The sequence below is a fragment of the Mercenaria mercenaria genome, chromosome 12 (assembly GCF_021730395.1).
Source record: "Mercenaria mercenaria strain notata chromosome 12, MADL_Memer_1, whole genome shotgun sequence".
NCBI lineage: Eukaryota > Metazoa > Mollusca > Bivalvia > Venerida > Veneridae > Mercenaria > Mercenaria mercenaria.
The window spans coordinates 75,871,515-75,883,646 of NC_069372.1; positions in this window are offsets into that span (position 1 = coordinate 75,871,515).

Here is a 12,132-nt window from a genome sequence, read left to right on the forward strand (position 1 = left end):
TAGAGTCAGAAATAGAAAAAAAAACTTTTACCAATTACTTATCATGAACCGCTAGATGGATCTCCATCAAACTTGGTTTGTAGCATCATTATAAGGTCCTCTCCAATTTTTATTCAAATAAAAGCGCTTGACCCCTTAGGGGCTGCTATAGCTAAAAATAGAAATACCTGTAAACAACTTATTCTATTGAACCCCTTGTTAGAATTTTATCAAACTTGGTTTGTAGCATCATTACAAGTCTTCAAATGGAAATACTTGGCCCCTTTTAGGGGCCACTAGAGCTTAAAATAGAAATTCCTTTAAACAACTTCTTCTCATGGACCGCTTGAAGGATCTTTTCAAACTTAGACTGTAGCATCATTATAAGGTCCTCTCACAATTTTATTCAAACTGAGGAGCGTGGACTTTTTTAGGGGCCACTAGAGCAAACAAGAGCTATCCGTTAGACAGAGCGCTCCACTATTCGGCGATTTGACAGTAAAATGAATTTATGTCTGAATAAGAGACCTCTACTTTAAAAGGAAGATATACTAAGGTATAAAAAGACCCTAAGTACTATTCAGTAGGGTTAAAGTTATATCCAGAAAGTGAAGATTGCCAAAAAACTTTAAAATAAAACTTATCTTATATTTTATTGCTTATATATACATGTATATACAGAAACAAAACCTTTACAATACAGTAAAAAGCAAAAGGGTTATGCCCAAGTTCTTACAATATTATCGATCGGCAAATGTCGGTCAATGTGTATTGTTACCCACAAAGAAAGTAAATATATATCATTATTTAACGATGGCATTATTTTAAGCTATTTGTAACATGAAAACATATAAAACAAAAGAAGAAAATACACAAATATGTTGCGTTAGAAACATAGTAATTTATCCGGTTACTTTAAGGATCTAGCCAAGAAGTATTCCCACCCCACGATCAATGGATTGGTTTCTTCCCACATGTACATTTGCAAAGTTTTAATATTTGCGTGTAATCGAACGATTCTTTGAAAATAGAATATATTGAAGTCAGAAATGCATTTTTAATAACAATTTTCACATTTTGTTAAAATATGTAATCTCCAGTTTGCGAATATATACACTGATATAATCCATTTTATATTTCCTGCTCAATATAGCGCACAAACTTATAAGTACATGTGGTAAGATATTGCAAGATTTCTTCGTGATGTTCGTGATGGGACACCTTTTTTTGGTCAAGGGGCGATAAGCAATTTATTACAATTTTACTCCCAACGAATTTATTCCCCCTTCTTTCATAGTGAGATATAAAGTGGACGTGAATGTTTTATTATTAGAAGTACCATCTAAAATTGTACAGGTTTTGTAAAAGCGACACGTCTGGAGAGTTGCTTTTCATGTACATATTGTCCATATATTCTCTTATTTCTCTCTCTGATGGTTTAGCATCGTGAGAAAATGTTACTAAAGATGTAAGTGCGAGTGCGACGATAAGGTAGACAATGAACAATCTACAATAGGCGGTTTTTTTTTCAGAACGCAGGCAAAGCATTTTTGATAAAAGAAATCGAAATTATTATGTTATAATTTGATTGTTTGTTATTAAACCTTCAGTCAATCACTTTCCGTACTCTATTCATCGGAACATTTGTCGAAATATGATAAACGTGGTCTATCTTTATTTCGGTCGATATTTGGATGAGTACCGGATAAATGTATGTTTATTCCTTAAAATGTTTTCCAAAAGGCATGCTTCAAGTGTTCCCCAGTCAATATAAGTCAAGAATCACTTACATTAGCGGTAGGTACGGAGTAATCAGTTAATTAAATGGTGAATGTTTAGAAGATGCATAAAAATGAGTTTTATCAAAAATAAAGCAAATGTTCTGAATGTATGTCACAATATAAGAATTTCGTATATTACTTTTTTCTATTGATCATGGTTTAAGCCTTAATTCATCCCTGATTTTGTTTGAAACTCATTTCGCGGTGCTTTGTATTGTTTTTTATGCCTTACTTAATTTACAGTGAACGACTTATTCTGATTTTTTATTCCCCACCACGAGTGGTGGGTCAAATAATCACATTATCAAGACGACGTGCAGAACTCATGAGTCAGCTATGTTGGCTTAAGGTCAAGGTAACAACTAAGGGTCAAATGTTTGAGCCTTCCATTTTGTGTCTGCTCTGTATCTCCTTAACCCCTTGAAGGAATTTCATGAAACTTTAGTCAAATGATCACCTCATTAAGACAATGTGCAGAATCTGTAAGTCAGTAATGATGGCTCAAGGTCAAGGTCACAATTTAAGATCAAAAGTTTGAGCCTTACATTTCGACCTCGCTCTGTATCTCCTAAACCCCTTGAAGGATTTTTATGAAGCTTGGGTCAAATAATCACCTCATCAAGACGACGTGCAGAACTCATGATAAGTCAGTCATGAAGGTCACAACTCAAGGTAAAAAAGTCGAGCCTTCCATTTCGTGTCTGCCCTGTATCTCCTAAATCCCTTAACTAATCATTAAACTTTGGTCAAATGATCACCTCATCAAGACGATGTGCAGATTCTATGAGTCAGCCAGGCTGGCTTAAGGTCAAGGTCACAACTCGAAGTCAAAGGTTTGAGCCTTCAATTTTGTGTTCGCTCTTGATCTTCTAAACCCCTTGAAGAAATTTCAAGAAACTTTGGTCAAACGATCACCTTATCAAGACGATGTGCACAACTCATAATGGGTCAACCGCCTCGGTAGCTTAGTGGTAGAGCGTGGGTCGGCCGCGTCATACCAAAGACGTAAAACTGAATGGTACTAGTAGCTTCCACGCTTGGCGCTCAGCATTGAGAGGATAGTGCTAGGACTGGACAGCCCGGTGTCAGTATAATGACTGGGTGGGGTATCATGCCACGTTTCTACGGCGTGATATTCCAGTGAGGCAGCACTATAAACTTGGGAATTGTGCTCACTGCTACAAGTAGACACCGTCGTTTATATGACTGAAAAATTGTTGAAAAAGACGTTAAACCTGAACACACACACACACACACACACGCACACACACACACACACACACACACAAATAATGAGTCACCCATGTTGGCTTAAGATCAAGGTCACAACTCAGTGTCAAATATTTGAGTCTTCCATTTTGTGTCCACTTTGTATCTACTAAATCCCTGGAAGGTTTTTGACTTGGCTGAAATATTCCCCTTATCAAGACAATGTGCAAAATTCAAAATTCACCCCTGCCAGCTTAAGATCAAGGTCACAACTCGAATGTTTAATAATTCCACCCAATACCATCAACCCTTTCACTTGCCATAACAGTGCCTTGTTACCCTTGTTACAGATAAGATTGTACTAATCATCGCAACTATTTTGATACGACTTTGCCCATATTGAACGGCATATTGTAAGTAATAATTACGATTCAGTTCTGATTTATGTCTGCTTTAGGTACTTTAAAGCAATAAAAGTGTTATTATTGAAAAGAAAAGACACTATACTTTGAAAACACAACTAAACACAACTTGATTCAACATTGTCGAAAACAAAAAATAAAAATCGAAAAACATGATAGTATTAAAAATAAGTTTTATTCACAAAAGATAAAAAAAAATGTTAACAATAGCAATTGAATGTAAATAAAAAAAAAAAAAAAAAAAAAAAAAAATAAAAAAATAAAGCTATGAAATACAATATTTTATTTAAGTCTCACTTTTCATGACATTATATTTACATCCATATTCATAAAATATTTATGAAAACATTTCTAAAAGAAATATGAGAGACTGTATATTATAAAACATATAAAAACAAGGACAAAATAGAAAACACAAAATATTTACGTATTATATTGCACTGTAAGATAAGTATTCAAGGCTATCCTTTTCCAACATTTCAAATAACAAAATCCGCTAGTAAATTAGATTCGCCCTTAAAATAAGTACCAAAGTCATCAACACCAATCAAAGATGTGCACTAAACAGAAGTTAAATTTGATCATGTGGAAATAGAGGCATCTAGAGATAATTAATTGACATGTCGCGTTACATTCTGTTTATATTTTGATGAATACATACAACTGTTGCATCTGCAGGTAAAACTATCTGGTAAAACTATCTCTCATGTCAAGATAACTCTGAATTACTTTCACTATTATTTTCGTCGGTTGTTTCCTTGTCAAAAATACTAAAATGATTCAAAATTACACCATCTTCAATGTGCACTCTACAGTGATTACTCAGTTCATTTGCACTCTGTCCAACGAAATAGCATATTTCACAGGAGTGCTAGGATTTAACTGGTGTGTTCCCCAATACTTGGAAACTACTGTCTAATCCTTGAACTTCGAATTAGGTGTCTAGTTGATCCGTAACCTGAGAAAAAGTAAAAAAAGAGATGAGAAAGTGTTTTAAAATGACTAAAATTTTAAAAATGCTAAGCATGGTGTATATATTGTAATACCACTCATATTGAAGGCTATATTACACGGAAAAGAGGTACAGCCAGTGTATAGAGGGCGTGATTTCGTCATTTGATGAAAAGATTAACACATGAAGAGAAGGAAAGCCACTAAGCCATCACCTCTTAATAAACATAAATTTTCAAATAGTCAAGCGACAACACTTTAATTGTTTTCGCAAGGATTGTATAATGACCATTGAAATGCGATATAACTTTAACGCAGTTTTTATTGTGCGGTCATGTATTTTTGCCCTACGTAAAGTGCGCATGCGCGAAAACTTCCTCCCGTTGCTAGGGAATAGCTATCTGTAAAAAGGTATATTTTGATATAATGCATATCAATGAAAAAACTATTCTATGTATTCTGCTTCTGTTTAAGACAATGGTATTGCTACCCCATTTAAGTACACAACATGGCAACCAAGGGAAAGGCTGTCCACTGACTAGTTAATAATAAACTTAATAACCTAATTCAAGAATAATACATAAAGCCGCAATAGATCTAGTGGAGTTAATTTGTACACTAGTCAGTAGGGTACATGTATTTGCAACTATGGTATGCAGCGATGTTATATTGCGGAATATCACGGGTCAGAGAGATAACAAAGAAACCGATAGGTAGACGGATAGATAGACTGGCTGTACTCATCCGTATTACCCGGCGCGAAGTAATTTGCGAATCTAAAGTGGCATGGCATGCAAGCGCGGACGCATTGGTCGAGAAGGTTAAGACGCCTTCCTACGGAAATGAAACCCCCGGGTCCGATTCCTAGCTACTCCCATTGTATGTCATTGGACAAGGCACTTTATCACGATTTCCTCAGTCGGCCTAGCTGCAAATGGATACCAGCAAATTACTGTGGTTGAGGTATAATTGGTTTTAACCGTTCTTTTAATAGGGACGCTCTAAGCCTCTACAGGGCTTCTGTTCATTGTTTCACAAATCGACGCTTAATAATATTTGCCTTTACCTTTACCTTTCTTACCAGGCTACTCTACTGTATACCAATTGTTAGATATCTATTAACAAATTTGCCTGTCTTCCGATCATAAAATATCTACATGAAATAGTTTCCTACGACATATCGAAAGCATTTGATCGTGTATGGCAAAAAAGGTCCAATTTTCAAACTAAAGCAAAACGGAATAATCGGGAATCTTTTGCAGTGGACCAAAAATTATCTTACCTGTTGTCCACCTTTCATTTTGGACAGTACCATTTACTTATAAAAGGGGTGTTTACCAAAAAGAAACTAACTGAATGGCGAACAGTGCAAATTTTGATCAGTCTGCATGGATATGCAGGCTGATCATAATCCAATCTGACTAAAGTACTTGATCTTGTAAACGAAGACCTGAGAACGACCCATTCACATACGTCTTCTGTATATTTTGGATTTCCAGTATTGCTATTTTTATTTTAACCAATCAGACGACTTGTTCGAACGTCAAAGAGTAAGAAAAATGTGCAGTCATTCCAGGGTTCGAACCCGGGACCCCTTGCTTACAAAGCAAGTGGCCTACTGGCTGAGCTAATCGGCACATTATGACATAAGAATTGTAAATATCAAAAGTCAAGGCTACATGTAGATTTGCAAGATGTTGTAAGTTAAGCTCTGATTGGCTAGCGAAAGGGTCGTCAGAACGAGGCTATGAATAGGTCGTTCTCAGATCCTATGCGTAGCGTAATAGGAGATGTACTTTAGTCAGATTGATCATGATCTACACTGGTCACAAAGGCAGAATCAATCGTGTCCAGCATGATAAGGGTAACTACTAAGGTGGGCCGGTGGTCTAGTGGTAACACGCTTGACTGTCAATCCAGAGGTCCGGGATTCGAATCCCAGTCCAGGCACCGGAAATTTCTGAGATGCTCTTGAGTGTCTCCCACCTAACTAGAGGCCTGTACTGGTTCTTCCCAGGAAAGACGGCTTCGCGTGTATCGGTGCTGTACACCGGGCACGTTAAAGAACCAGACTGTCTATTCGAAAAGAGCTAGGCTAAGTTAGCCGGACACGTCTGTATCTAAAAAGTTCTCTCTGTCTGTTCTGGGGGCTTTATCTCACTCTGTCCCTCTGGTCAGATCGCTCTGTGTCTGTACTAGTAGAGGATGATTTCGCGCCCTGTGTGGCTGCAGTATATGTAAAGCGCCTTTGAACGTGTTTATCATGAAAAGGGCGCTATATAAATCTGGTATAATAACTACTTGTAAACAATGTGTTTGTCAGATCGTCTTTGATCTAAAAACTGCTCGGTGTGCTCTAAGGCTCGGTTCTTGAGCATTCTTTTGTTATTTTTAACCTGTAAATATTATATTACTGGGAATTTTTGTGTGTGACAGGTGTTAGCAATGGCCGGTTGAATAGATTAATCATTATAAACAGTGTAAGTATATTTTACAATTAGGATTGTGACAGGAAAGGCCGTACCGGCGACAGTAACCATCAGAACAAATCAACACCCTTTGCAATATTTACAAATTTATTTACAAAAGATGATTATTAACAATGAATAGATATGAAACGAAAAAAAAACATATTATAAGAAAGAAAAAAAAAAAAGTTCAGTATCTCTAGATACAAAAGTTCTTATACTTCCATTCTAATCTGACGTGACACAGGTCTTTAATGTAACTGTGAACTTTAAGTAGCACAAACAAAACAGATTTCTAAATTCAGTCCCTTTAAACCGTGAATACGTTGATTCCGTTGCTCCCTAGTGGTAGTGAATTGCATCCCTGAGCTGACTTCAGAGGATAACAAAAATCATCGTACTTGCGGTTAACGGCACAACCAGGGACGAAAGCTCTGCGCTGGGAATATCACATCCAGGCGAGTGAAGACAAGTGAACCTCGGGCATTGTACTTCCGGTTATGACATCACCAGGAAAAATCGTCTGGCGAAGAAGCTAAAATATATAACATATGGTAAGCACCATAGCAAAACAAAAAGTCAGGGCATAAACTGCTCCTTTGGGTACACCATACCTCCGTAGGCTCCCATAAATAATACGTGCTACTTATACAAAATATATGTGCTACTAAGTTCAAACGTCACATGATTAAAATACGTCACTTATTACTTCCATTATTACCAAAATTAATTTCTTACTTAAAAGACTAAAGTTAAAGTATGAAAAAGATATGAAAAGTATATGATGAAACATTATAGATACGGACATGATAAACTGCAAGCCATTATTACAACTACAAATTAACAAAATTCAATGTAAATCAAACGTTTATACGAGAGTGGCATCCATATAATATCTAATGCCATACACTTAACGGACATGTATGTGTATGCAATAGACTGTCACACAATTTCATATTACAATAATATATACATGGTACTAGACTTGCCATATAGATTATACATAACAATACAATGCAGTAATGGCGTTCCATAATAACGAAATGTTTGACATAAGTTTTTGAAACAAGTACTTTATAAATATCATGTTATAAATTTCAGTACAAATTTTACATCTTAATATAAATGAAACATTTTAGATTCCTCTTTCCAAATAATTTACAAAAGTCTGAAAAATTTAATAAATCATCCTGACATACCGAAACTAGCCAAATCATATGCCGAAAAGTAAATGTTACAGAATTCTGTAGAATGCACAAAAATTTACCAAATAAAAATCGTAATGCAAAAATCATAAAAAATTAAAAAATAAATAAAAATGAACTTATGCTGTCACTACGGTATTTGTGGTACAATGCATAACACTTGTTTGGGAAACGATGCGCATGCGTAAAAAATGGTGGACGTGTTTTTTAAACTGGATAATTTTCGGAGTGAATTATCGGATTTATACGGATATATACAGTCAGTTTTGGCGTAAAATGTGCACTTATGGATTGATTAACTGTGTGATATGTTTCTAGAAATTAAATGGGTAAAAATAAATCAGACAAGTCCAGTACGGGACGCTCAACATCACAAAAAAGGACCAAATCTGAGGCTTCTCAAAATTTGGTGAGCGAAATTCAGGTAGAAAAAAGATTTGCCATGAGCGATATATCTCCGTGTCAGGGATTTTCGTCACCCAATTGTGTTCAAAGATCACAGGTATACTATAATCCACCCAATATGTCTAGTCAATACACACTATTGCAGAACTCTTATATGAATAAAATGAACAATATGAATTAAAATCAGTGCTACCAGACTCCACAGCAATATATGGGTTCACAAATACCTAAAAATACACAGGCACCGATAACGCAACAAGGGCCGCAATTACCCCAGCCGCCAAGTTATATTGAAATGGTTTTAGATAAACTTGAAATAATGGATAAAAGGTTATCAAAACTAGACACAATAGAAGAACAGGTGGTGAGAATTAATAAGAGAATTGCAGGGCTTGATATTCGTATATTGTCTTTCTTTTTCTTTTTTTAATTTAACGTCGCACCGACACATGATAGGTCATATGGCGACTTTCCAGCTTTTAATGGTGGAGGAAGACCCCAGGTACCCCTCCGTGCATTATTTCATCACGAGCGGGCACCTGGGTAGAACCACCGACCTTCCGTAAGCAAGCTGGATGGCTATCCGTATATTGGAACTTGAATCAAAGTCGCATGATCAAGGAAGAAAAATGATTGACATTGAAGCCAGTAGAAATTTTGACTCGCAGTTTTGTGAGGAGCTAGGAAACAGACAGAAAGAGATTGATAAAGTTATATTAAATGAAAGAAAACACAGAGAGAAAATTTCGCTCGACTATGAGCAGTTGAAAAAGAATAATGAAAGATTAACAGAAGAGGTAATAGATCTTGTTATATATGTGATATTCACATCTACATTTTGTACATTTTCTAGAATTTTGAGTGGTCTCAAACTTCAAAGAGTTAAGGAAGGCCAAAGTGATTGACATTTGTCATTAGAACCTTGTTACCAAATCTCTCCATTCAGTTTATAATTAGTTCTTCAAAGTCTCTTATTTTCCATGTTGATTGACATGTATCATTAACACCTTACTGTAAAATCTTTTGATTCAATATGTTTGTTTCTTTGATATGTCATTGAATGCTGCCTTTGTAATTGCTTAAACAATTATATTTCTGTACCTCTGTATTTCTGTATCAGTTTGCTAGAATCTTTAGACCTGACAACATCTTAAATTTCATTCTGGATATATTATTTTAAAAAAAAACATCAAAAACCATAAACTGACTTTTTGCTATTCCCCAACAACAAAACAACGTATCTATTACATGGTGGAGAATCTAAAATTTGGACTTATATTCTAAATTTTGGACTTAGAATCTTTACTTTGGATCTAAGAGGTAGACTTAAAACTTTTAAAAAAATATTGGACTTACGAGGGAGCTTCATTTAATAAGTTCCAATTGTGTACAACCATGGACCATCAGAAGATATCAGTGCCTAAATTTTCTGGACTTTCCCATGAAAATGGACAACGATCTCTGTCGGATTTTAATGCATACACGACGCTTATGAAAATTGGCAGGAACGACAGAATACATCTCGCTGCGTTTCAGTTACACCTGTACGGTCCAGCAAGGATTTGGTTCGACAACCTCGAAACCGATGACTGGGATGATATTCAAGAACAATTTAAAACCAAATACTGTGATGTCAATGACAGTGCACTTATCTTTGAAACTGAAAGATTTCAGTCATTGCAGTTACAAGCCAATCAGTCACTTGAAGAATATTTCGGACTTATTCGCGAATGTGGTAAAAAACTGTCTAAAAGCGATGCAGAAATGATGTTGGTCTTTATAAACGGATTACCAGAGAAACTTGCATTTTTCACTCGTGCAGGATCACCACGAAATCTCGACTCCGCTTTGGAAGCAGCCAAAATGGGAGAAGCCTATGGGTACAGACAATCATTATTATCTACACAACCAACTGTAGCAGCAGCTAATTTTTAAAGTATTGAAAGCAAAATTGAAGAACTAACGAGAAGATTAGACTCTCTTACAAATACCAACACAAACAAACCAAGGAATAATTCCAAATTATGCAACACATGTGGTGGTACAGGACACACTGAGAAATATTGCAACTGTGCTCGGGGTACATCAGATCGAGATTCGCGATGTCAATTATGTCGCCAGTTTGGCCATGACGCCCGCCAGTGTGCAACCAGATATCCATATGACGGATCCAGCAGAAACCAGGAACAGGGAAACTTCATACGCCTGAGGGAAGGAGACCGCGATCGCTCAGGAGGTAATTTGGTAAAACGCGGCAACGCAGTAAATCACCGATAAAACGATATAGTCATTCGCGAGATTTGAAACATGAACATGGTGAAATGTGTGATTCTTGTGATTTGGATTACTTGACTAATTCTAATCCACATAATGGTAATAACTTCCTTTATTAACAAGTTCAGTTTCATCACAGGGAAATATCAGCATTATTGGATACAGGAAGTTCCATAAACTTGATGTCACGGAAATTGTTTGAATCCTTACCAGTGCACAATAAAAGCAGTTTGACACGGGTGGATAGTAGTAACACTGTGCTAGCAAACAACCAGTCAGTTAATATTGATGGAATATCTTCCATATCATGTTTCGTTCAAGGACACCGAAAGGAATTTGATGTTTATGTGCTCAAAAACACTTCTCACCCACTGATTCTAGGGACACATTTTATAAAATCAAACAAATTGATTTTAGATTTTGGTGATGGTTATCATTTTTCTGATTCAAAACCTTATGCTCAGAAACGTATTTATTTACCTCCAAATTCAGAATCTATTGTTTATGATAAATTACCAAAACGCTTTACTGAGGGTTTAAATGGTCTTTGTTCTAATGTAAAATATGTAAATAGGAAGAAATTATTAGTTGCCCGCTCAGTGGTTACTATACCACAGAATCGTATGGTACCTGTGAAAATTCTAAACCCCACTGATAAAACTGTTGTAGTTCACAGAAATAAGCCATTAGGGTATTTTCAGGTCATTTATGATAAGACAAGTATACAGGGCTGTCGACAGACAATTCATCTGTTACATCTCATTATTGTAACCATGTTCAGGTGAATTCAGGTCAGGGTATGGGTCAGAACAAGGGTGATAGTTGTAAGTTGGAAACAGAAAAAACAGCCAGATTTATGACTTATTTTCAATTTGACAAAGGTTTTCTCTCTGACGATGAAAAGTTTAAACTTGAAAACTGTTTGTTTGAAAACAAAGATGTATTTGTTACTGACAAAAATCCATCGTTAGGACTGACCAATCTTGTTGAACATCACATTCATTTAAGGCCTGATGCAAAGTCTAAACATCAGAGACCATATAAGTTAACACCAGAAAAACGGGAAGTTTTGCGTCATCAACTTGAAGAATTATTGAAACAAGGAGTTATTACCCCAGTATCTGAGAAAGAGGATATACCCATAGCAAGCGCAGTTGTGTTAGTGGCTAAACGTAATAAGCCCAGTTCAAGTACAAAACACGGAACAAAGAAAGACTGTTTGTCAATGTACCGCTTTTGTATTGACTTCAGATATTTGAATACGCAGACGCAGGACTTTCGCTATGCCATTCCAGATGTGCAGGAGTTAACGGAATCATTCGCAAATATGTCCGCAAATTGCATATCTTCAATTGACCTAAGCTCGGGATTCTTTCAAATGAAACTTGCACCAGAATCAGCCAAGTATACAGCGTTTAACACTTGTTTTGGAACGTAT